A 26,974-nucleotide genomic window follows, 5' to 3' on the forward strand; every position below is an offset into this window, starting at 1 on the left:
GCACTTTCTGGATTTCAGAAAGATTTGACTCAAGTTATTTTCTTAGGTCATATCTTTTTATTTTTAATTTTACTTTAAGCTCTGGAATACATGTGCAGAACGTGCATATGTTGCTTAGGTGTACATGTGCCATGGTGGTTTGCTGCATCTATTAACCCGTCATACAGGTTTTAAGCCCTGCATGCATTAGGTATTTGTGCTAATGATCTCCCTCCCCTAGCCCCTGACCCCCACCAGGCCCCAGTGTGATATTCTTTTCCCTGTGTTCATATGTTCTCATTGTTCAACTCCTATTTATGAGTGAGAACATGTGGTGTTTGGTTTTCTGTTTCTATGTTAGTTTGCTGAGAATGATGGCTTTCAGCTTCATCCATGCCCCTGCAAAGGACATGAAGTCATTCTTTTTTATGGAAGCATTGTATTCCATGGTGTATATGTGAGATTGGGCTCGAATTCTAATTCTATCACTTACTTCTGATCCTGGGGAAGTTATTCTGTCTGTCTCCAAGTCATCATCTGGGGGCTAAAAATAGTATCTATCCCATGGGTTGATGTGATTGGTGATTGAGATAATATGTGTAAAACACTTGGCACAATCTCTGGCACATCATCAGGACTCAAGAAATTTGGATTTAGTGTGTGTGTGTGTGTGTACATATACATATAGCTATAGTATTTGGGATGGAGGAGGTGAGGGAGGGGTGCTTCTGAGGTGGCAGCAATGTGCTTCTGAGTGTGGCTGCCTGGCTCCCTATTTCAATCTGCCTGTGAAGATTTCCTGAGCCATATGACCCTTCCTGCCATGCCCCTTGGTTTCCAGAGGCATCTGCTGGTCAGGCCCAACTCAATACTTAAATAGGAAAACTTTTGCCTATCTGTTAATAAGACATGCTAATTTTCATATTTCTTAGTATCCTTTTCATTATCTCTTTGCCTAAGGTTTCATAACAGTTAAAGGAGATAATTCATGTAAAGGGCAACAAACAATACTTTATGTACATATATTTGCTCTGCACGTGCCTGGCATATAGTAACTGCTCAATAATATCAGTGGCCATTATTGTAATCTTGAACTTGTTGGGTGGTTGTCCGAGTGAGAAAAGAACAAAAGATATCCATTTTACAAACAATTTTTATTTCACCTCTCTTGGATGACATATTAAATTCTGAGGCATCTTCACACTCAGTTGCTAAGAATAGGATATATTCTCTCCATTGTACAGATGGAGTGACCGAGAGACTGGAAAGTGACATCACCAACAGGCGGTGACCTAAGATGTCAGGGCCAGAACCAGGTCTGGAATACAGACTTCCTGGCTCCTGACCCAGGTCCCCTTCTGCCGTGCGGCCTTCACAGGATGGCTGAAGTGTCTGTTTCAGGACTCTCTGAGTTGCCCTTGGGAGTTTATCATCTATCGACTGTCTGTTGATCAAAAACACACTAATTCCTGAGGAGACCTTACAGGATGTCCTGTTGAGACTTTTCCTCCTTTATTTTTGTCAGTGCTTTGCTGGCAGATTAAAATTCAGCGGACCCCATTTGTAGGAAGTCTGATAAAATATTCTCATCTCTATTGCAAACAATTTCTCCATCTGCCACTTGGCTGAGAGGATCTGACTGAAACACCCTCAAAAAGGGGAGAGTGATGCCAGGCAGAAGAAGGTACAGGAAGCAGCAAGGGTTTGTGTGGTCCGGAAACGTCCACCTGATCTATTGTCTGATGGAACTGATTAGCCAGCTCTGTTAAGCTGCTGGCTTTTCTTCCCTAAAATGCCCGAATGTATCTATAATCATTTGCCCTATTATTTGGTATCTTATAGATGTGGCTCTGTGTAAGCAGTGTATAGGTCTGTAAGACAAACAACACATTTGGCATTGGGCCTAGGATATAGATAAGCTATAAGAGGAAAAGATTGGAGGATATATGAAGTGAGATCAGAAAAACTGATTTGAGAAAGATAAGGCAGCTTGCAAACTGCAAAGCGCTGAGGGAAGTCAGTGCAATTCACCTAAGAAGACATTTTTACTACTATTTAAAAAGAAATGTATTGAGATGAATAGAAAACAAAAGAGATATGACCCTAGATTTAAATTAAGGGCAATGTTCCTTCCTCTTACACATGCTCGGTAAGTATCTACTATGTGCAAGGCACTTTGCCGGATCCTGGAGGTATGCTGGTGAACAAGAAAGATGTGGAGTCCACCCTCTCAGAACTTACAACTTGCTGGGAGAGAGCAACAGGGAAAATAAGATCACGGTTCGGAATAAATCCTAAGAAGGTGATAAGAAAGTTGATGTGTTACAAAGCCTAAGGGTAGGTGGGGTGGGTAAGGTGGTGCTGTTTCAGATTAGTGACGTTGAAGTCCTCTCCTGAGAGATGCCTTCAGTCCAGATATGTGAAGAGCTAGGTAACAGCATTATAAGCAAAGGGAATTTCAAATGCAAAGATCTGAGAAGAGAGATGTTGGCACATTCTAGAAACTATAGGAAGGACTACATAGCTGGAATGTAGTGGGGAGAAAGATGGCAAAGCCAGAATGGGAATCTAGATGAGAAATGATGGTCATTGGAGTAAGGTGGGGCAGTAGGATGGAGACAGGTGGATGCATTCAAGATCCTTGGTTGCTGGGAGGGAGAGTGATCAATGGCCCTGTCTGAGGGATTGAACATGAAAGTCAAATAATACTCACGTTTCTGGATTAAGTAATCGATGTAGCACCTGGTTCTGGTATATGGTGGTGCCGCTTATCATGCTGTTATATGATGGTGTCACTTATCATGATGAGAAGCCTAAAGAGAGAATATCCTTCCAGTGGGTGGAACCAAGATTTCCATTTGGAGGGTCACAGTTTGAGGGGAATGTCCAGCTGAGCACTCTAAGTACGTGTGGTCAGATATGTTATTTTACCCTAGTTCAAAAAGAAGTCTTGAAGACAGGCATGCTATGTGTGTTTAGAGAATGCGAGGAGTAATTCAGACGAGGGCAATATAGAAGCCTTCAAGGACACACCAAATTCAGCAAAGAGCATAAGCAGAGGAATAGAGAGTGGACAGAGGCGGAGTTTGAGAAATACTTTTCTTTGTATGATGAAAAGAGAAGGTTGACAATGATTGATATTAAAAGGATTGCACCTCTACATCCTTCTCCGGAGAAATTTAATTGGGAGAAGGGACTATTAAGTATTGTTCTATTGTTAAGAAAACGAATAGTCAAATCACAGACTGAGGAAAAAAATGCAATACATATATGTGACAAATGGCTCATAACCAGAATATATAAAGAACTCATGATTTGTAAATCATGACAAAAAGACAAAATATACGCAAAAATCTTGAAAAGACACTTCATGAAAGAATATGTACAAATAGCAAGAAGCAGATGAAAAGTTGTTAGTCATCAGGGAAATGCAAATTTCCCTGAAGTCAGCTACTATTTCACACATGACAATAGGTCAAATACAAAGGACTTTCAATACAAAATGTGAGCATGTGGAGCAATAAGAACTTTGGTATATTGTTGGGAGGGCCTGTAAAATGGCACCAACCATTTTGGAAAACTATTCAGTAGTTTAAAAATTTGAACATGTATCTACTCTATGACCCAGCAATAGCAAATGCTAGGTCTTTATCCAAGAGAAATGAAAACCTCTGTGCACAATATGACTTGTGCACAAATGATGATAACTTTCTTAGTCATAATAGCCCCAAACTGAAAACAACCCAAATTTCCACTAACAAGAAAGTGGATCAACAAAACAATGGTCTATCCATATAATGCAGCACTCTTCAGTAATAGAGAAGAAACCACTGACAAATGCGACGTCATCTGAAAAACACCACTTGAGTGAAAGACATAAAAGAAGATATGTGCCGTAGGATTCCATTTATATGAATTTCTAGAACATGCAAAAATAATCTACAGTGATAAAAATCAGAAAGCAGTTGCCTGGCCAGGGTCATGAGGAATACTTCTGGGGTGATAAGAATGGTCTGTATCTTGTTTAACCAGTGGTTACATGGGCATATACAATTGCTAAAATGCTTTGAAGTGAACATTCAAGATCTTATGGTCTATGTATTTTATTACATGTAAGTTATAACTTAATTTTTTAAAAAATCGATATACTGTAACTCCGGAGCCTGCATGCTAAAGTACTTTACACTCTCAGGGAGAAAAACAGGAGGTGACTACTTGCTGAACATTTATTGAGATAAAATAGAAGTATTTAAATTATCAGGGTCTCATGGCTTGCTTTCTGAGAAACACACACAGCTGTTAGATTGATATGGACTCGTGGACAGGAGTGGCTATATTGTTGAATTAGAATCCTGAAATCATTTTGGTAGGTACAGTTAAATACAACTTGCGTCTATGTAGCACCTGCTGTATGCTAGACCCTGGTGTTCTGTGTTTTCTAAAGCAGACTGTTGGCTCCCTAAGGGCCAGGCCTCTTGGCTTCTGTTTCTCTGGCCTCCTCCATTGTCTGGCTTTGCTCTTCCCCTAATTCCTCAGAGGACGATGTCTGGCACAGAGTGAGTACCAAGTAGATATTTACTGACTGAATGAATGAATGAAGAAATGAATTAATCAAGGTCAAGCGTTTGACTTAATCTGTATGAATAGAAGGGCTAAGTGTCTAATTTTTATTTTTTAGAAAAAAAGTTACATGTTTGACATTGAAAAAATTCCAAAAAATTTAAAAGCCTTCAATAATTTTTCTTCACTCTTTACATAAGAGTAGAATAAGTAAACCCAGGAAATAAAATTAATGGCCTCATTTTCTGTCACTTTTTTACTTTTAATCTTAAAGACCAAACTGGTGACAACTGGTCTAGTGGTTGGACTTTGGGATTATTAAAAAATAAGCTTGGCTTATGTGAACCAACAATGAGATAACCCCCTTTGGTAAGAATGACAGCAACAGTTGATGTTTCTGGGGGAAAACACTAACCAAAACAAGAACCAAAAAAAAAATCGCTTTCATTCTCAAGAGGCAAGGGGATACGAAGGAGATTAAATGTAGCCGCAGATGCCAACAGACAGAGCCTCTGGAAGACGTGTTTAGTGAGAATCTTTTGTCAAAATTTACTAACTGCCAATATTTTTTAGATAGCATATAAAGTGGCAAAGTAAAGCATTTAATGATTTTGATTTTGTATCTAGAATATATTTATAGAAATAAAACAGAATTAACCTAGGTCAAATGCTGCATTCTGTCAACGCTTAACATGGAATTAGCTTAGTGATAAAGAAAATAAGTTTCAATAATTACTGTGTTGAAAAATAGAATGTAATAATTTATGAGTCAACAATTTTAACTTAAAAAGAAAATCTTCTAATTGTAACACGTTTGATTTGAGATGGAAGAGAAAACTTGTTAAATCTTTGAAATTTTATATAAAATTAAATTTTATATATTGATTCTAAAATACAAAGCCCAGGTAATAGGTATTTACTGAATGCTTTTCTAAAATTTTAAAATTAGTTTTTTGAAGACAATGAAAGAAAATAGAGGATGTATTTAATTTGCTTCTTTTTGTTTTCATGGAATTTATGATTTCTTGCAAGAATATATGGTCTACTATAATATAGAAAACAAGATTGTAGTCTTCATAATAAAAAATAGGACAGAGGGCAAAAACAATGTTTTTTATAGAGTAAGGGTGTTGTAAGAGAGAGAACTGCAACGAGAGAGAATTTGCAGATGCCCAGGCCTTAGATCTTTTACTGTTTAACAGATATTGAACCACAAATTTGGTTTTGAGTTTTCTGATGCACAAATGAAAAAGGGAAACATAATTTATTGACATGTTTACAACAAAATTAAATATACTCACCTTAAGTAAAAAGTATCCTAATCAGAAAAACAGACACAAAATTCTTAAGGCTAAAAGATGTATGTGGGTGCATCCGCATGTGTACGTGTATATATGTATGCTGATTTCAGTGGACCGAACAACAACATGGACAATATTCTCAACAATATTCCTTCAATAATACATTAGATAATTTTATTCTGTAATTTCGTCTTTAGCATCAACTATATATGAGGAGGTCAAGACAAAAAGAGCATACCTAGATTGGTCTTTGATGACTTTACTCAAGAATAAAACGTAGACATCTAGTGGAAGGATAACTTGTGTTTCAAACCACCTGCCAAGTTCCCCCAAACATACTTTCCAAATAAGTTGAGCTGTGAAGAATTTGGAGTTGACTTCATTGACATGGGTCCTCAGTGATGGTTTTGTGTCATCAAGTTAGCTTTATCCATCAACTTAGAGTAGGAGAGTATTGCAGACTAGTGACAATGGAGAAGCCAAGTGAAGTGAGGATATGGCAAATGGGGAAGGTTGGGAAATGGCTGAGGACTGCAGGTAGGAGGGAGCCCCTCCCGCCCGAGAGTCCATATATGTAGATGACACAGTGTCCTTGCGCTTGGCATCACCTTTTACTAATTGGATATCATGAGGGAAATCTCTTAACTTCTCTCTGCATTGGTTTCCTCACCTTTGCAATGATACAAAGGCGCTTGTTCTCCATTCCTGATGTTTCTTTTCATGTAGAAGGTGTGGCATTCGGGACCTTCTTCATCTCTTAACTCACTTCCTCTAGAGGAGGTAGAGTGACTTACCCGATTGATGCAGTTAGGAAAATAAATGGGACGTGTTTGACCCAACCCTCTCTTTTCCTCCTGGGGAAACAGTCGCCTGCAAGAAGCAGGAGTTTCTTCCTGTCTGCAGTGAGCAGACCCCCTCTTCCAGTTCAACATGGCAAATACGTTAAAGAGCAGTTCTCCTTATTCTGCAGCTGTCATTCTAAACAGTATAATTCCCCTTGGGCTTTAGTGTAATAAAGATTTTATTTTGGTTTCTGTCTGCCACTCCTTTGCTTTATTTATCAATTGCAGGCAAAGAGGAATGCCACTCATTGGCCCTCTCCAGAGACCCCAGCAGGATTGACAGTTTAGTTACATCCATCTTCCACTAAGTGAGAGGTTTAAAGAAGATGGCGGCATCGTGGTGCTGTTGGTGATTATGATGCTGGCCGTTTCCCTCCAGATCCCGCTAGTCTGGAGGTATAACTGAGGAATACCAACCACACTGTCCACAATAAGACGGTAGTCTCTGACACCACAAGAGAATCCTTGGAGTCTCAGTGTTTCCCACCACATTCTTATGTCCTACAGGTTCCTGCCAAGTGCTCTTCTTGAGTAGCCGTCTCTCTGGGCTATCTATCGTGTTCTGCTCCTCTAGGGTGACCCTGTTCATCTCGGCTGCAGCTGTGGCTACTATCCTTGTAACTATTCTCAGGATTCTTTCCAAGCATCATGCCAAAGTAGAGAATGTACCTTCATTCCTGTTGCTGGGTTATCACCAAGCTGCCTTGAGCTCTTAGCTCATGCTGGCCTTAAGGTGAAGAATATGGGGCCTCCAGAAGTGGGCACCAAATTGGCAAGTATGTAATAGTTGTAATGCATATTAGGAAGAGCCAAGTGTTAACGGTCCCGGTGGTCACATGTGCCGGGCCCAGAGGATGGGGTGGTAGGCTGTTCTGGTTCTAGCTGTTGGAGATCACAGCTGACACGAACACCATTCCTGGAAGCATGGTTTCCCAGCATGGCTTCATATGCCTTCTCCATCTGCCCCAGAGCATTATGCTGGGCACCTGGACAGGAGGAATCTAAATGAAAAGGGAGAACAAAAAAGTACTTTTGAAAATCTTTCTCCATATACCTACAGATCGTGGATACGAATTGGCACTTATCTTGTGATCTTGCAGGCCTAGTACATTGGGTAGGGGAGGGTTTGAGGAGAGAAAAAAAAATCACACAAGACAAAACCAAAAAACTATTAAAACAACAAAAGAACCATCTTGTTTCTTTTCTATTCTCATTTGATCTTTATTTAAAAGGGAATTAAAAAAAAAAAAAACCCTGGTATTTAAACACACCTGTGGATAGGCAGTTTGCTTTTATGTGACTTGCACCTCCTTTGACCAAATACTAAACAGCGTCCTCCCGCTTGGTCTTTAGTGTAATAAAGATGTCATTTGGCTTCACTCTGCCACTCCTCTACTTTATCTATCAATTGGAGTTAAAGAGGGACGCCTTTTATTGGGCCTCTCCAGAGACCTCGACAGGGTTGACAATTCAGCCATACTCATCTTCCACTGAGTGAGAGGTTTAAGGAAGGTGGTGGCATCGTGGTGGTATGGTATGGAGAGTTATGCTCTTGGTAATTATGCTGTGTTTTTTTCATTTGTTTGTTTTGTTTTTGAGATGGAGTCTCGCTCTACCACCCAGGCTGAAGTGCAATGGTGCGATCTTGGCTCGCTGCAACCTTTGCCTCCTGGGATCAAGCAATTCTCCTGTCTCAGCCTCCCAAGTAGCTGGGATTATAGGTGCATGCCACCACACCTAGCTAATTTTTGTATTTTTGGTAGAGACAGAGTTTCACCATGTTGGTCAGACTGGTCTTGAACTCCTGACCTTGTGATCCGCCTGCCTCAGCCTCCCAAAGTGCTGTGATTACAGGCATGAGCCACTGTACCTGGCCCGTAATTATCATGTTGGCCATCTCTCTCTAAAACATAGAGTAAAACTGTATGGCTTAACAGTGTTATAAAAACTGTTAGAGGAGTCTTCATCAGTTTCTTAGTTATGGGGTATATCAGTCCATTTTCATACTGCTATTAAGAACTGCCCAAGACTGAGACTATGTAATTTATAAAGGAAAGAGGTTTAATTGACTCACAGTTCAGCATGGCTGGGGAGGCCTCAGTCATGGCTGAAGGCAAAGCGAAAGCAAGGCACCATCTTCACAAGGTGGCAGGAAGGAGAAATGCCAAGAAAACGGAGAAGAACCCCTTATAAAACAATCAGATCTTGTGAGAACTCACTATCATGAGAGCAGCCTGGGAGAAACTGCCCCCATGATTCAGTTATCTCCACCTGGTCTCTCCCTTGACATGTGGGGATTATGAGGATTGCAATTCAAGATGAGATTTGGGTAGGGACACAAAGCCTAACCATATCATAGGGTGATTATATCTTGCTTTCATTCACCAAATACCACTTAAAACATTTCCCCAAAGCTATGGAGATGGAAAGCATGGACAGATTCCTTCACTTACAGGTAGGCTGAGCCAGCTGAAGATTGTAAAACTGACCAGAAATTAAAATGAAACTGCTAGATAAATCAAAGTGTCTGCTCATTCAAGGACAAGGCAGGGAAAGACTCAGTATTATCCGTTAGAGTCTGAGATCTGGGACAGCGAGGAGCAAGAGGAGGATTACTTTCCTTCTCTCAAGGAAAGCTTTCCCCTGTCCTCCTCCTTTCATGAGGCTCACGAATATCATGGTACTTGTCCGATGATGCAGGTGACTCTCTTTCCTAAAGAGTGGGAGTTCTGCCTGGGATCAAAGGTGGTTAGGCCCACCCCAAACATCACGAGTGGATTATAACTCACAATGGTATTTGCAATAGAAAGGGGGTCATGATGGTAGTATTTGGTCTGGATCTGGCCTCACTCAGGCCAATTTTAGGCAAACATGTGAGGCTTATGTATATTTGGTGACGCCACATTTTCATTCTAAATTCTTTTTTGCCTTTTAACAGAACATTCTTAATTCTGTCTTTCACAAGTTCAAAAACTTACACCAACATAAAGTGCTACCAGTCAGAGGGATATTTATGTTTCAGCAGGAATTGAGGCCTTCAGGAGTCTTTGGGATAGTAGGTGGTGGAGAGTTTGAGGCAGGGGAGAAAGGTCCATGTAGACACTGCCAAAGAGACCCCACCAAACAGAGATGATTTCCTTCCTTTCCAGGGGGCAGGAATGTATGTTGATGATGAGAAAAGTGGCTGGATTTCAAGGTTGCTTAGTAATGTTTGTTAGAATATGCGTTTGGCTGCATGTAACAGAAAACCCAAAATAACAGAGACAGTGTTTGGGGTATACAAGCCAGTGCCCATGGTGGTGAGAGAGCAGTGCCCACTGTTCGTCTGTGCTGCTGTGGAGCTCTGTCCAGTCCCATCAGCAGCACTGTTGCCTGGTGGCTCTTCGGCATGATTGGCATTTGGCCTTGGTAGCCTACATCCCCTGGTTCCTGTCCTTTTTCTGGCCTGGTTCTTTGGCCTTTCTGGTGATTCTGTGAATTACTTTCAATAAAAGTCTTCTCTTTTTAGCTGTTCACAGATCATCATCAGCCAGAGGTGATTTCTGTTGCTTGCAACTCGAAATCCTAGATGTTCCCGGTGGCACTGAAGAGCCTCTGCAGAAGCTCTATACCATTTGCCATGTACAAAGGGAAATGAAATAATAATGCCGACCATTTGTTGAACACATTCTGTGAAAGATGCTTTACCTAGATTGTCTTTAATTTTCAGAAACCCTTGAGTAGATACTATGATTAGCAACATCTACATTTAATACATGGAAAGCTGTATTTTGAACCAGAAATTCTGTCTCTAACAGCCGTGACAGAAGCCCGGTCCAAATCTCTAATTTCCTTCAAGGCTGTGTCAGCTGTCAAAGTCCCAGCACAAAATGCTATCCTTCACCGTTTGCACTGAGTACCCGGCAATCTCTTCCTTATTTTTTATTTTACCCATTGCTGTGTCTTCTCTCCGGCCCACGCTTCCAAGCCTTCATTTTCATATTATCCTGAAGTTATTTCAGATTTCTTTATCCAAGCCTTCATTTTCATATTATCCTGAAGTTAGTTCAGATTTCTTTATCCAAGCCTTCATTTTCATATTATCCTGAAGTTAGTTCAGATATCTTTATCTCTTCCTCTTCTAAGTATAGTGCCAACCCCTTGAGTGTTCTAATCCTGGCAGTACCACTCATGAGGCAGCGGTCACAGGCTGGACACTTTGAGAATGTACATGTGGCCCTACCGCGTTGCTATGGACAGAGGTGGTCTTTAAAAATGCTGTGTTTAATACCTGGTTCACAAGGGCACTGGCCAGTTAGAATAGCCAATGTCTTTCCATACCTGGGATGCCTGTCCCGTGCAAATGGACTGAATATTCGTTTTGGTTGCAGAAAAGTAATAGATGTGAAAAGTCTTTGTAAGTTGTACAGCATGACAAACATTGTAGGCATTATTACCTTCTCTTTCTGTCTCAGCTGCCACAAAGCCTAGCATATTCTTATGTACTTGGTAGGTACTTAATAAACCTCTGGATTAATGGACGAGTGAGTAGATAATCAGTGAGGCTCATCATTTCCCCAACCTCCCAAGGTGAATGGCAAAACCAGTAATTCCCTATTTTGGTTGAATGATGAGACCCTCGGTCATCTCTGATTATTTGGTGGGAAAAGGTTCATGACCTTATCAAACAATTCTCCTACCATACTTAACTTTGATTCACATATTTGATGGATCACTAAGTGATGTATCATACTACACCTTCAGAGAGACGGAGACCAGGACCTTGCAATCAAACCAAGGGGGCTGCTGTGGCCAGTCTGGTCTCAGCTTTCCTGGGCTGCCTGGCTCAGTTGCGGTGTTAGGTCTCCTGCTCTGTGCAGCCTTAGGAATGGCCTGGCTACTTAAGGGCTCTGTGTGGCAGGTCTTCTCTATGGAAAGCAACAGTTTTCTGGAGCACCCAGTGAATCAGCCTCAACTGCCCCGGAGCCTGCCTACCTGCCCGGTGCTCAGAGCCTGTTGCTGAACGCTCTTTTCATCCTTCTGTTCCGTCTTCCGTTGCTTCCACGCCGACAGCTGCAGGAACACATGGAGGTTGCTTGGCAGCTGCTAGACACAGATGCTGGGCTCTGTAATGCACTCCCCCCCGCCACTGCTTCTGAGTGTTTCCCTGGCTGCCTGGATGTCTTCGTTGCTGCCTGTGGGGGGAGTGTGCTCTGAGGTGCTAGTAGGGTGTGAAACCTCAGGGGATTGATCGGTGCTGCTGAGCAGGCAGGATGGCTAGATACTTAAGATCATCTTTGCCTTTTCCACAGTCGACATCAGGGTTTAACTGTTCTGCATGCCTGAGAATCATTTTAAGCTGTCTTGGAGGAAAATAATGTTGAGATGTCTTTTTCTCTCCACCCATGAAGTTCCTGCTTTCCTCCAGGCTCTGGTTAGTTCCTGGTAGCTTTCTTGTAGTCGTCCCCTGTTTTCACTGGCCTCTTTGCCTTTGACTTACCCCTTTTCTTCTTTCCATAGTGCTCCCAGACTGACTTCCTGTAACCAAATCTGACCACATCTCTTCTTTTCTTGGAATCCTTCTAGCTTGCAAGATAAAATTTGTACTTGTCAGCGTGAGTGGTCCTTCATGACTCAGCTCTGCTCACCGTCCCAGCCTCATCTTTGGATTCAGCCACTTCTGTTTTGACTGGAATAAAACCAACTATTCCTTAACTGGGTCTTGCATTTGTATTCATTTGGTCACCCCCAGAATTCTTTTCTTCCTCTTGTCTATTCACCTGGTTCACTCTGTCTGAGTGTGAGAGGTTTCTAGGTATTCTCCTCTACCTTGACCTTATCCTCAATGGGCCAAACTGTAGAAGTTTCCTGCAAAGCCATCTCCATATGGAGGCACGTATTTGAGCAAAGTACAGGATGTTGCAGGAATTAGAGGCCCTCCCGTGTCCTCCAGCAGATGGACTTCCTCTGTTAGCTCCTTAATACATTAGCTGCGTGTTTCAGTTTGTCTTTCCAACACTCTCTGAGTTTCTTCAAGCAGGTACTGTATCTTCTGTTTTGTTTTGTTTTCCTTCCTTCCTTCCTTCCTTCCTTCCTTCCTTCCTTCCTTCCTTCCTTCCTTCCTTCCTTCCTTCCTTCCTTCCTTCCTCTCTTTCTCTCTCTCTTTCTTCTTTCTTTCTTCCTTTTTTTTTTGATGGAGTCTCACTCTGTTGCCAAACCGGAGTGCAGTGGCACAATCTCGGCTCACTGCAAACTCCACCTCTCGGGTTCAAGAGATTCTCCTGTCTCAGCCTTGAGAGTAGCTGGGATTACAGGCGCACACCATCCCGCCCAGCTAATTTTTGTATTTTTAGTAGAGACGGGGTTTCACCATGTTGGCCAGGATAGCCTCTATCTCTTCATCTTGTGATCCCCCACCTCAGCCTCCCAAAGTGCTGGGATTACAGGTGTGAGCCACCGCGCCCAGCCTCTTTTGTTTTCTTCATGAGCTTGGCACAGTGGCTCATGCCTGTAATCCCAGCGACTCAGGAGACTGAGGCAGGAGGATCACTTGAGGCCAGGAGATCGAGGCTACAATGAACCATGATAATACCACTGCACTCCAGCCTGGGTGGTAGAGTAAGATCCTGTTCTAAAACAAAAAACAAATTTGTGTCCTTCATGCCCAGCCAGTGCCCACCAGAGTAGGTCAAAAAACACCTGTTGGCAATGGCACTTGAATGACTGTGTCCACGTGGAGATGGCTGTGCAAGAGGCTCTCTGCCTCTCCACTTCAGGCCACCACGTGTCTGTCCAAGTGAGTGGCAACCCCAAGGAAGCATCCTGGAATCCGCTCGGGTTGAAGGGCACAGTACAGAGCATGGGGAATTAAGGGGCTTGCAGGTTCAGGAAATTCTCTGCCTTGTTTTACAATATGAAAATCTAACTTTCAATAAAGTATTCTGGTCTGGGGATTGGGGAGCATGATCCCTCTACTTGCTCCTCATCTTTTCCCTCTTCCTTGAGAAACCCTTTCCTTGGCTTTCCTTTTCTGTTGCTTCTAGTCAGAGAAAGCAACCACTAAAGAAAACGACGTGCTTTTAAAAGTATCTGTATACATTTTAAAGAAAACAATTTTTACATCTGCATTGGAGACAAATTAGAAATCTCTGGCAAGCAAGAAGGAAAAGCAAAACCTTGAGTAATCTTACTAACTAGAGCTCCCCAAATTGCTCCTGAAGATGTAATGGTGTATATTCTTCCAGAATTTTCTCTACACATATTTATTAACAAAGGGAATGAAGACTCTGGCTTCAGGTTGCTGAGTTTGGATTCTGGCTTCGCTGCTTCCTAGCTGGGCGACCTGGGTTGTAATGCTTAACCTCTCTGTGCCTCAGCTTCCTCATGGCTCTGTAGAGTTCACAGAAAGACTTAGAGCATAGTGCTGTTGTGAGAACGAATACTTTCCCTTGCATTTACAACAGTGCCTGCTGCATAGTAAGCATGAATTCATTTAATTAACAAATATTTCTTCATTCCCTATTTTATGCCAGGCACTTTTTAAGATAGCATTTAACAGCCAGAAGATCCACTGCTGTCATGTCGCCTTTATTTTGGTTTAACAACCAAACACATGAACTATTTTTGTTACTACAAAGTGTATTGTATCATATATTGTGTTGAACCTGTTTTAATCATTTACAACATCGTGCTATGTATTAAGACATTTTTTCTGTGTCATGAAATCTTACATATTACTACAAATGGTGAGAGAGTATTTCATTGAATGAGTATTATACTTTATTTAATAACTACTTTTGCTACACATTTAGGTAGTCTTCAATTTTTTAGTGTTTTAAAGACTAGTCTGATGAAAATCCTTATACACACGTGTTTGTCCACTTACCTGGGTATTCCAACCAGACATAATTTTAGAAGTGGAGTTACAGATTAGAAGAAATGCACATGGCTAGGGCTTTTGGTAGAAACGGTCTCCTGCGAAGGTTATGCACCAAACTGATCCCACCTACTTTGTAAGAGATACCCCATCTGAAACAATAAGGAACTATTTTATTCTTTTTAGTTTTTGAAGATTAGGGCAAAAATGGTATCGTATCATTTTTATTTGCATTCCTATGACTTTCAGCGAGTCTGGATTTCAAATGTGTACACATTTCATTGGCTTTTTGTGTTTCTTATTTTCTGAGTTGACTATTCGTGTCCTTTGAAGCCTCAGTCCTGACTTTGATAAGCTGATTTTGGATGTTGCTTGAGATTGAATAGCCTTTCTCTGTGAAAGACCTAGGCCTGGGTTAGACTTTGTGAGGTAATGGTTTCAAGGGGCATGTGCCCAACCTTCTCTGCTATGTATTTGCATTTTCCACTAAAAATGTCTAACGTGTTATAAATTTGACTTTTCTGCACATCGGCAGTGACACGGTTTAAATACTAATGAACGCTTTTTATACGACATTCCCGTGGGAGCAGTGGCCACTTTTGCACAGGCTGAAAGATGTTGAATGGGGTATCTGGTATGTGTGATGGATACATGATTTGGTGCATACCTGTATTTTCCTGTATGGTGGATGTTGGCATAGCTTAGGACACATGTCCATATCTTGAGCTGAGGTCAGGAAACAGTGTATGTATTTTTCCTTCTTTGTGAAATTACACAGGTTCTTATGTATTTCAGCATCTTGAATCTATCTCCCAAGGGACAGTTTGTTCAAAATTTGCTTCTTTGAGGAAGCCTACCTTGGTTATCCCCAGTCCTTAGGTTACTTCCCTAACTCTGCACTTCCTGAGCACATGTCTTGCACATCTAAATTTGCTAATGCATTGCTAAACATGTCCTCAATGTAACTTGTGTGTACAGTTTTTCTCACATGACAGGGAACACATTTCTTCTTCCTTTGCCTATGACCTTCTGTAAGTTGGATTTGGGTCTTTATCATATGCCCTCAAAACAGACTCAACACATACAGTATTAGTGAATGCTGTAGAGTTGAGTATGATTTCATGGGGAGATGGAGGAGAAAGCTACGTAATACAACACCCAACTATCCATAAAGAACAAGATATTCACCTCCTCTCTTCAAAGGTCCTATTTGGCCATGGACCTCTGGGTCTTTCTCTCCTTCTTTTTCTCTCTGAACTCTTCACCAAGCATTCACTGAATACCTCCTTCTTTCTATTACAAGGAAACTCAGCTTTCGCCTGAATTTTTCAGTTAAAGGCACCAGCTGATACTAGTGTCCAGGAAAGCCAGCATTTTTTCCAACAAAAGTGAATTTCTTTCTATTGGGGAATGTACTGCTAAGAGAAGGACGGTCTCCTCCAAGTGTTCTGCCAAGGTATTTTACAAGGATGGGTTTCGTCTCTTCAACCAGTTTGATGACAAGGCCCATGACTTGCATTTGTTTTGTGTCTCATTTCAGCTGCCTTTTCTCCGCTTGCTTCCTCCAGGGCTGGGCACAAAGCAGGTTCTCAAAGACAATGAGCAGCCAGTCAGGATTCGCCTGCCTATTTCCATCACTTTAGCATGGCAGTTGGCCCTTAGGAGACCCATGAATCCACGGACAAACAAATGATGGAGTCTGTGTTTTAAGATCACATGTATTTTTATTTTCTCCTCCAAAGGCCTCTGATTGTAGGAACCTTCCAGCAAGCATGACACCTCTGCCTGTGTCTTCATCAGATGCATCCTGTGCCTTCTGGGCTGAAACCCATGCATGGAAACCCCTGCCCACTCTCTTCTGACAGGGTGTATGGAAGAGCTCAGAGAGTCCTTGCCTGCTTCTTCTGTGTCCATATCCCAGTCCCTTTCTGATCATTTACTAGCCTTCTGGACCCTAGAGTCTTGTCCCATAAACCTGCGGTGCTCACCTAATCTCTTCCCTGAGATCATGCCAGGCACTACTTCCAGCCTGTCTGGCTCCGTGGGTCCCACCTGTTCCCAAGCCTTGCCTGCCTCTTGCCTACCCAGCTCTCTTCTTGCCCCAGGCATCCAATCCTTACCCGTTCTGCCCAGACCTGCCCTGCTGAGGCCCCTGCCTGGCAGGACATGGCGCCTCTGATGACCAAAAATAGAAGTTGTATAAAAGAACGGTGGGACCCAAATAAAGTTTGAAGCAGGAAATATAATGATCCTCCAAAAATATGATTCTGGTGCTTCCACAGGAGCCCTGTCCCTGCTTCAAAGCTTGTGAGCTATCTTTATTTTGCATTCAAACTATCTTTTGGGGCCAGGTTTCCTTCATAACACAGCTTATTGCAAAACGGATCTGAAACCCTAGGGAGTTTATCTGTAGTTAGGTTTCTTTTTCTTTCCAGTAACTGTGGGTCGGAGGTATTCCAGCCATTATTAACTAAAGGACTACTCTGTTTTATGACATCTAATCAGGTGGATGTCCCACTGGGAGGACAGATTGTGCTCCTTTTTTTCCCTCTGGACTGAGGAGATAAAGAGATAAAACTCATACGTTGTTTTATTTTTTAAAAAATCAACAGCATATCCCCCTGTGAGATCTTCACGTTAGCCTGTTATGCATGGGAGCCTGGTTTTAGCAGGGAAGACCTAAGGGCTTATGGATATGGTGTTTTGTCATCTGAATGGCTGGGCTTGGTCTGGTCTAGAAAAGTTTCTATTCAGGATCATCTTGGTTTCTGGTGGCTTGGATGAACATGGTAAACTCCTAGTAGGTCTATAGACCTGGGATGTCCCCGGATGTCTCCACTTGGCTGAGAAACCAAGTTCACCCTCAGTTTGGAGATGAAAAAGGTCCCAGTGCTACAAATACTGAGAAAATAATTTCTCAGAGCTTCCATTTCCAGCTACATAGAGTGGGCCTAATAATGTCTGCCTTGAGAATTTCCCAGGGACCTGATGAGCTCCCGGGCAAGGGTAGATGTGAAACATCCAGCTCTATTCAAAGGCAAAGTATTGATGGGGCCTTGGTTGTGATGCAGCTCAAGCACCCTAGCTTCCCGGCAATTAGAGTCACAGTCACTCTAGTATCCCCACCTTTATGACAACCCTTCTTGAAGCTACTGTATGTGTGCTTTCACACCTGCTGCCTCTCGGCCAGTAGATTGAAGTACCTTTTATTTGCACTGAAACTTCTTTAAACCAGAGATGTCCCTTGGGCTCAGAGCTTTGGGATTTGTGAATAGATCTGTTTTCACTCTGTCTGTACTTTTCATGACTGTGTAAGTTTCTCTCATCTTCCATCAAGGTTTGCTTATGCAGTGTGAGGAGGTCTTAGTCCTTCAGGCTGTGCACACACAAAGGTCCCTCCAAATCATGATGATCATTTTAGAGTCTTTCCAACTCTATGATCATTTTAGAGTCTATCTGAATCGCTGTCAGGCCTCTGGCATTTCCACACGTGCATCAGCAACTGTCTTGTATTCCCTAAGTGAAGGCTCCCGGAGGCTGGAAAAGACCTTCTTGGTAATGTCTTAGCCCAGGGCCTGCCACAGAGCTATGGTTTGAAAGGAAGTTAGAAATGGATTTTTGTGATGAATTTATGGTAAGGACTTTTAGGCAAGATATTTTTCCTGTGAGATGGGCAATGTGAACTAGTTTTTCTTAGGGCCCGATTACCCCTAGGCAAGGAAAATATTAAGGCTTCAGAGCTGGGAGACCAAACCCTGTGTTTGAGGAGTGAGGAGACCAAACCCTCACTCTTGAGACCTCCCTGGCATTCAGCTTGCCACTTCCAACTATTACATGAATAATAGGTATGTTTAGAGTTGCTTCTGAATGAAGATGTCAGCCAAGACAGAGAAGCCCATCAGAAGCCCCACCATGAGGATCTCTGCCAAGTTGGGGTTCTCATGGAGCAGCAGGGACTTCTGTCCCTATGCCTAACCACTCAGGTGATTTTCAACACTTATTTGTGATGTCTGGAAGTTGAGTTGGCTGTGTCCTTCACTGAGAAGAAAGATATCGATACAGAAAAGAAGGGTCTGAAAGGTAAGGGGATGATAAAGCATGAACCCAGGGTTCATATTCAGTTAAGGATGTACAAACGTGGCAGCACTGGCCAGTCCCAGCCAGCATCCGTTCTGATTGATCAGTGCTCATGGTGGGAGGCTTACTGAAAATACCAACACTCACCTGGGATAAAGCTCGCCTGCTTTTTGGTCTTGTGGAGGGTCTCCTGAATTCTGTGCCCTGTTGGGTGCCAACTCTTTTCCCACCTGTCTCCTAGGAATACAGTAATTGCACAACAAATAACATGCTCTCGGGACTGGGCTCCTTTGCAGGGTACACCAGGGCCAACAGACAGTACTAAAGTGTCCATTCCCCTGACATCCAGAAGGACTGGAGGGTGTGCTTTCATTATGCAAACTCTGAGCACACGGTCAGATCTTTAATCCTTCATCAGCGACCTCCCTGTGCTGATGCTTAGAAGGTGCTCAGTAAGCATCCAGTGACTGAATGACTGCATCTATCAGAAGGCATCCAGGGAGCACTAGTTTAGGTGAGGTGTTGGGTTACTTACCCTACAGAATGAATGAGGAAGACAAAGTCACAGATCTCAGAGAATTCCCAGCTTATGGCCAACAAACCCTATGTGACCCGTATAAAGGACACACAGATACCCACATTTTATTTGTTTAAACATTTAACTTTAAACTAAAATGAAAGGTTATTGTGAAATGAAATGAAAGAACCAAGGGATCTTGAGCAGGAATAAAGATTTTTTTTGGAAGTAAAGGCCCCAGGAGAGGCAAATTCCTTTGGAAACAGCCCAACGTGTGGCATTTCTTATCCCTTCCTTTTTCAAAGGCTGGTTTTGTTGGGTTTTTTAACTGAGAGCCTCAGGATGGAGGAGAAGCTATCTTCTCAACACAGAGTTTTCTCCCCCTTTTCCAAAGGGAAGGCAGATTTGGGAAACTGGCACTGCCCCTGCCCAGATGGCAGCCAGCAGCTGGCTCTGGCAAGGGGAAGTTCTCACTCTCGGCTGCTGGCTGCCTGGCCCCTCCCGTTTCCCCAGCAATGCCGGCCGGGCCATTGGAAAGGAGAGCTTGTGAGAAGCCGGCCATGCCAGCAGCGCGTCGCCACCCTGACCCGCTGCTCTGGCTCTGGTACCCAGGCCTGCAGCAGGGAGCAGGACACACGGGCCCAGCAACGCCAGCCAGCAGCTCCAGCCCCGCTTCCTGCCTCAGCTGCTGGCTTGGCCCTGTGCTCAACTACACAATGGCTTCTGACATCCCCGGGGCTGCAGCGTGAGGGACAAAGGGTGGTGGGGATCTCAGAGAGAGTGTGCTGGCCATACAAGCACAGGCAGATTTGGGGAACCGGCCCCTAGATGATCAGGCTGGCCCATGGCTGCCCCTTTCCCACACCAGACACCTCTCTGCCTTTCAACCTACCTCATCTTCTCTACCCAAGGCACATTTTATTTCCTCCCTTCTTCCCTCCCTCCTTCCCTTCCCTTTCCTTCCTTTCCCTTCCCTACCTTCCCTTCTTTCCCTCCCTCCTTCCCTCCCTCCCTCCCTCCCTCCCTCCCTCCCTCCCTCCCTCCCTCCCTCCCTCCCTCCTTCCTTCCTTCCTTCCTTCCTTCCTTCCTTCCTTCCTTCCTTCCTTCCTTCCTCTGTCCCTCCCTCCCTTTCTTCCCTCTCTCCCTCCCTCCCTCCTCCCTTCCCTCCTGTCCTCACTCCCTTCCTTCCTGTCCTCCCTCCCTCCCTCCTTCCTTCCCCCTTCCTCGCTCCCTCCCTTCCTCTCCCCTTCGCTACCTTTCTCCCTCCCTCCCTTTTCCCTTCTTTCTACCTTTCCTTCTTCCCTCTCACTCTTCTTACCTTTCCCACTACCTTTTCTTTCTCTCCTCTGATGATATCTTTCTCTTACATTTTTGCTTTCCTCCTCCTTCTTTCTTTTATTCTTCAAACATTTACGGCTGCACATTATGTACCAACCCTCAATAGGTTCTGGGAGAACAAATATCATAGTGCTTGGCCCTGCTGCCGAGGAGCTCACAACCCATTGAGGACATCTGCGCACTGGGATGAGTCTGTGACAATTAATGACAATAGACTGTGTTAAGCACAGCACTGTAAAAGCACACAAATTACTAATAATGCAGAAGAAAGAGCCATGAATTTCCACCTGACCCATTTTGGGAAAATGTAGCTGAGGAGCTGCCATTTTTAAAATTTAGTTGCTCATTCTTGTTTCGTATGCTTCTGAGAAAAAGGTTTAATGTCTCTAGGTCTGGCTGGAAATAATGAAAGGTTTGCTTTTGTTTTGGTTCTCGCTTATGACTCAGGTCCTGAAGTTTGAATATGTAGTTAGGCTATCTGGGCCTGGGGCCTGCTCTGAGTTTATGAGTGGCTTTAAACTCAGATGCCTTAGTATTTGTAGCAAAAATAGTCTTCTTGTACAACATTTTTACATGATGATCTTCGGCTGGGTTGTTTGTATTGAAATAAGTATTGGGGCTTGTAGTGAAATGCTAAAATTAATGTTTGCTCCATGATAATTAAGGTTCGCTCTAAAAATACAATTAGTCCTCCATATCTGTGGATTCTACATCTGTGGATTCAACCATTTTGCAGGTCCAAAATGTTCAGGAAAAAATGTATACTTGGTGTCTGCCCCGGACATCACCGTATGAGGTGTTGTAACTAGAGGTGACTTGAGGTGTGCAAGAGGATGTACACAGGTTGTATGCAAACACCACACCACTTTGTCTCGGAGACTTGGGTGTCCTTGAACTTTGAAATGTGTAGGGGAGGCTGGAACCAGTACGGTCACTGAGGAAAGACTTAATCTCTGTTTATCTTTCCCTTTCCTCAGTTGGAAAATCATACCAAGAAAATAAATATTACCACTTAATTACCCCAACATTTTTTGGTGTATGTGGGGTGCCTATGGTGGTTTGCAGGACCAACTGAGTCTCCCGATGTTGCTGGTACCCAGTGGGTGCAGGCTGTAACTCTGGTCTTGGTACTACATCTTGAAAACACAGGTGTCCCGTCCTGGAGCTTTAGGAAGTAGTGCAGATGCTTCATTGTCATTAGTACCACCCATGGTAACATAATTATTATGCAGAGTCAAAGGCGAAGGGTAATATTTAAGAACATCAAAGAGTCCTTTTCACAGTTGGAGGCAAGCAGAGTAGTCTGGAAAAGTCTGCTTGACCACTCTGTGTGTGTGAGTTAATGAGGAGGTCAGGAACCCAGTGTCATTTGAGGTAGTCAGTGACACAGCAGAACATGACTGCAGACTGTACCCAGTCCCGGCTAGTTTCCTTGCAAAGGAAATGAAGTTGTCCACCTGAAATGTAAATACGATGTATTATTCTGATGACTTACGTGAAAACGTGTGTTTACATAAAAACCAACACACAGATGTTTATCCCAGCTTTTATCATAACGGCCTTTGTTTCTGTGTTGTTGTAGTTGGTTTTGGTTTTGGGTTTTATTGCCTTAATTTCTCTCAAATTTTAAAACAGTACAGTTCACTTTGGTGGTGGGGGGGTGTACAGATCTGAGGATTCTGACAAATGCACAGCTATGGATCTACCACAAAGTCATGATACGGCATGGTTCTATTACGGCCCCCAGCCCCCGCTCCTGCCTTCCAAATTTTCTGGGTGGTGCTTTTACATTCAGCCCCCTTCCGAACTCCCAAGGCCTGGCAACTGCTGATGTGATCTTTTCTAGAGTGCTATGTAGATGGAACTGTACAACATGTAGCCTTTTAGACCTGCGTTTTCTCACTTGGCAGAATGCGTTGTGGTTCACCCTTCTGCGGCGGCATGCATCAGGAGTTCGCTCCTGCTTACTGCTGAGGGGTGTTCTGCTGCAGCTGTGCGCGCGGCTGGTTATCCATTCGCAGACTCACTAAAGGACTTTTGGTTTGGGGTTGTTATGAGAAAAACTGAGATTAACATTTGTAGGTTTTATATAAAACTAAGTTTTCATTTCTCTTAGGTATGTATCTAGGAGTGAGATTACTGCGTCATATAATACATGTGTTTTTAACTTGATGAGAATCTGCCAAAACGTGTCACTTTGTGTTTCTGCCAGCAATATGTGAGCGTCCCAGTGCTCCTCATGCTGGTATTCTGTGTGGTTAACCTAAAAAGGAAGTTAGTCATTCAAGTAGGTCTGTAGTGGCACTGCACTGTGTTTTAATTTGTATTTTCTTAGTTTTTAGAAGGTTTTTGTTGCTGTGGTTGTTGTTGTTGAAGATAGATACAAGTCCTTTTTGGGGACTTGATTTGCTGGTGTCTTCTTCCAAGCTGTGATTTGCTTCTTCGTTCTCCCAGTAGTGTCTTTTGCAGAGCAAAGATAAAAAAGTAAATGTGGTAAAGCCCGATGTATCTATATTTTTTCCTTTTATGGTTAGTGTCTTTGCCGTTGTATCAAAGAACTCTTTGCCTAACTTAATGTTGCAAAGATTTTCTCCAAGAAATTTTGTAATTTACATTTACATTTAGGTATGTGATCTATTGTTAGCAAATTTTTGTATATAGTATGTGTTACAATTCTTTCTTTTCTTTCTTTCTTTTTTCTTTTGGCATATTGACATTCAGTTGTTCCACTGCCATTTGTTGAAAAAGGCTATTCCTCCTCTATTAAATTGTCTTTGCGCTTTTGACCAAAGTAAGTTAATTGTGTTTGTGCGAGTCTATTGCCGGATTCTTTGAGAGGGGTATTTATATGTCTAACATCTTATTTTACATACTCTCTACCTCTCAAAATAAATGCTTTCCTACTGGATAAACACACCCTATGAATGAACCAGAGCATTTTAGTACTTGACTAGGCAGAAGAGAAGCAGCTTTGGCAAACCTAGATTAGAATTATTTTTGCCATTGATTTTGCAGGGGTGACTTTTGTGTTTAGGACTTTTTGATCCTGGAGAAAAGCAGATGAGGCTCAAGAGAAAGTGTCGTAAAGATTAATGAGGGCTGTGACTGGAAGAGGACCTGGGATTGACATCATCAGTGTCCGGATATTGGTATGGTTTCTTCTGTCTCATTTTACAGTGAAAATATTGGGAAGAGGGGAGAGCAGTGGTGAAGAGACTTTTGAGAACAAGCATGCTGTTAGATTATCAACACTTTAAGAGAAGGTCTGTCTTCTTTCATAAAAAAGCAGCTCTTCCCATTGCCCCTACAGTAAATAGGCAGTAAGCAGGTCTCAGTGTCTCTTGTTTACTTTCTGCTGTAAGACACAGATTACACAGGAAATGTACTTAATGCCTGCATCCCCATGACATTCCTTTGGCTCTCCTTTGCCAGTAGAATTATTCTTTTACAATTTTGGAATGAAAAGCATGCAAAACAGTGTCTTCATATTGCTTCAGAGCTTTCCACCCATGCCACTCATTTCTAATTTTTCATGGCCTTAAACTACCATCTGCTGGAAGGATGGGAAGGACACTTGGAAGATCGCTGTATCCTGTCCTCCAGCCTCAGGCCTGGCTGCAGTGGGGCCACACAAATGAAGCAGTTTTATCTTACTCTGAAAGGTTTTCAGAGCTTAGTTCCCATCTTTGGAGGCTGCATCTTCCGGGTGGGCCCAGCTCTTTCTCCCAGGAATATATTCCCTATTGATAGACAAGGGTCCACATTCATACCAAAAACTTGGAGGTTTGACCATGGTAATAATTGTGTGTCTCACTGGGTGCAGTGTATGCTGCTTGCGTGATGGGCGCACCAAAATCTCAGAAATCACCACGAAAGAACTTATCCTTATAACCAAGTACCACCTGTTCCCCCCAAGCTCACTGAAATTTTTTAAAAAGTTAATTCCAAGGGTAGAGGGAAGAGCAGATGAAGAGATTTATTAAAGAATAAAACATTTTAGCTAGACAGGAGGAATAAGTTGTGGTGTGCTGTAACGCTGGAGGATGATTAGCCTTAACAATAATACATAGTTTCAAATAGCCAGAATAATACCAAACATTCCCAATACAGAGAAATGACACGTTTGAGATGATAGATATGCTAATTACCCGATCTGATCCCCATACATTATACGGCCCAAAACATTCCTATGTACCTGATGAACATGTACAATTACTATTTGTCAGCTTAAAAAAATAAAAAGAATGTTGTAAAAAAACAAAACTCTAAGAAAGTAAAAAATAATAATTTTTTGTCTTTGGCCAACTGTGCTTTTTTCCATTTATAAATCATTCAAATATCTGAAGTCCAAATACTAAGGACAGTTGGTGATTAACCTTTCTTTGCTCCAAGAAGTAGCCAGCATCAGGGATTCTTCCTTCTAAAATAGCTTAACCAGTTTTTAATACACCAAAAAGACTTTTGCTCACAGCCCTCTGGTCATTTATTTTCCTTAATAGCCTTTTATGAGGGACCTTATCAAAAGCTTGGAAGGAAATCCAAGTAAATTATGTTCCTTGGTTCACCTTTACCTACTATTTCATTAACTTTTTCAAAAACAATATGACATAGTTTTCAACATAATTAAAGGGGTTGGGAAAAAGGGAACTTTAACTACCGCTTGACAGTTTCTGTGGTTGTTAGGAGGGCTGGGTCACTGTTCATATCCCGCCTCTGCTTAAGGACACTAATTCATTTCTCAGGCTGTCTGGCGAGGTCAGCCACTAGTTCAAGGTGGAAATGACAAGTTTTTAGGCTTTCAAGTATGCAGCACTCAGCTCTCCAGAGAGCACGAAGGAAGGAAACCACAAGTTTATCCAAGTCTGACCCAGAGGAAGAGGAAATGATGGGAAGGACCAACACAAGGGCAGAGGGAGGTGTCTCTTTGGAGAGGGAGCTACTCTGAAAGAGTCTTGGATACACTCAAGCAACTCTTTGTTTATGAGAAAAGGAGAGACTGATAACAGAACTTGGGAAAACACTTAGTGTTCCACAGTGGGTATGCACGGCCAGAATATGAGGGTGGGCAGAGGGTGGAACAAGAAGGAGAGGGTTAGGAACTCAAATAAGCTCACACAGCTAGTAGTGGCAGTATTAAAAATCACCGTCATCATCATAACAATAGCAGCTGTATTTGTTAAGTGCTTCCTTTGTACAAGTATGTGCTAGGCATGGGTATATGCCCATTGCATTGAAGCTTAATAATCAGGGATGGCAGATATCATTATTCTCATTTACAAATGAGAAAAACAAGGCACAGAGAGTTAAAAAGACCTGGTAAAGTTCACACAATTAATAAATTATCAGATTCGGGATGCAATCTTCTCCTTTGAATTCTGAAGTACGTGGATTTTCATGATGCTAGTTAGTCAATTCTTTGCCCATTCTGTGGCAAAATTGGCCCATAAGTCAAATATTTAAGTAGATGTTCTAAACATTCTAAATATTAATTACCAGTTTTCATAAAATAAGGATTATTATGCAATGGCTTTTAAAAAGCCAAGTCATATTTAATTTATATTAATGACGCACAAAGGCATCTCAGGGTTGCAATTCTTAAAGCATTTCTTCTGAATCTCCATTTTCACTGGCTTGAGAAATTGGAAGTGCTTGTTTACAAAAGACTCTGGCTGACAAAATGCTAGTAAAATTGGCTTTTAATGTGGAAAGGAACTAGTCAGGAAAAGCAGAAAAGCTTCCATTTCTTTCTGGCTTACTTCTTGGTTTCCACTGGCTCAATGCCTATTTTTCCTTATGTCCTAAGAAAAAGGCCATTTTTAGTCTTTTCCATGACTTCAGAAAGCTCACCAAAATTGTCCCGCCACATGCTTCATGCTCCATGGGATGTGATGCCTGAATGCTGGAAAGCATTTGCTTTTAAAGTATCTTCTAAAGACTGCGTCCTCTCTCCAGGTGCTCCTGCAAGCTGCTGACATGACACCCTTTACCTTCTGGTCTGTCCATGGTTCTGGTGAAACAGCCAGTATCTAGAGAAAGCAGGGAAGCACCTGAAGGCACCTCTGCCAGGCTAAGTGGCCCAGCTAGTAGGCTCCCTGCTCCTGATTTGTCCAGACAATGACCATTCAGACCAGAAGCCTGAGAAGCTCAGGAACCAGAAAAGCAACTTGGGCTTTTTGTCAATGAATGAATGTACTAATTGGAAAGAATGCAATTGTTGCAGACTGAGAGAAAAAGAAATCTCTTTCAGGGGCGGAGGTAGATGTACCCTCATGGTAGTGCGGGGAGGGGACCTTGGGTTTGCTTGTTACCTCCAAGCCCTTGCTGGTCTTTGCAAGGTCTCTGAGGCTTGCCGAAGAATGGGTTTGGTCTGTTGCCTGGGTGTCTGGGCTGGTGTCACAGAGGAGTGACTCCTTTATTGTGTCTTTTAGAGTTTGTCCTTAGTTCTGCCCTTGATCCTGGACATTTGCCTCTGGAGGTAGAGTCCTTACACTCTGTAGCCATCTTG

At 42.6% G+C, this 26,974-nt stretch overlaps 1 protein-coding gene and 1 long non-coding RNA gene across 10 annotated transcripts in view; both read left to right on the forward strand.

Annotated features, from left to right (window-relative positions):
• LOC144580317 (uncharacterized) overlaps positions 1 to 26,974 on the forward strand; it is a 179,715-nt gene that overhangs the window by 63,121 nt on the left and 89,620 nt on the right. The gene's annotated exons all lie outside the window — the stretch shown is intronic.
• On the forward strand, positions 11,770 to 12,400 carry LOC144580316 (uncharacterized). Its single transcript, XR_013529600.1, has 3 exons — positions 11,770 to 11,881; positions 11,974 to 12,095; positions 12,248 to 12,400. It is a non-coding gene; the product is annotated as an uncharacterized LOC144580316 (long non-coding RNA).

The sequence above is a fragment of the Callithrix jacchus genome, chromosome 19, assembly GCF_049354715.1.
Source record: "Callithrix jacchus isolate 240 chromosome 19, calJac240_pri, whole genome shotgun sequence".
Classification (NCBI taxonomy): domain Eukaryota; kingdom Metazoa; phylum Chordata; class Mammalia; order Primates; family Cebidae; genus Callithrix; species Callithrix jacchus.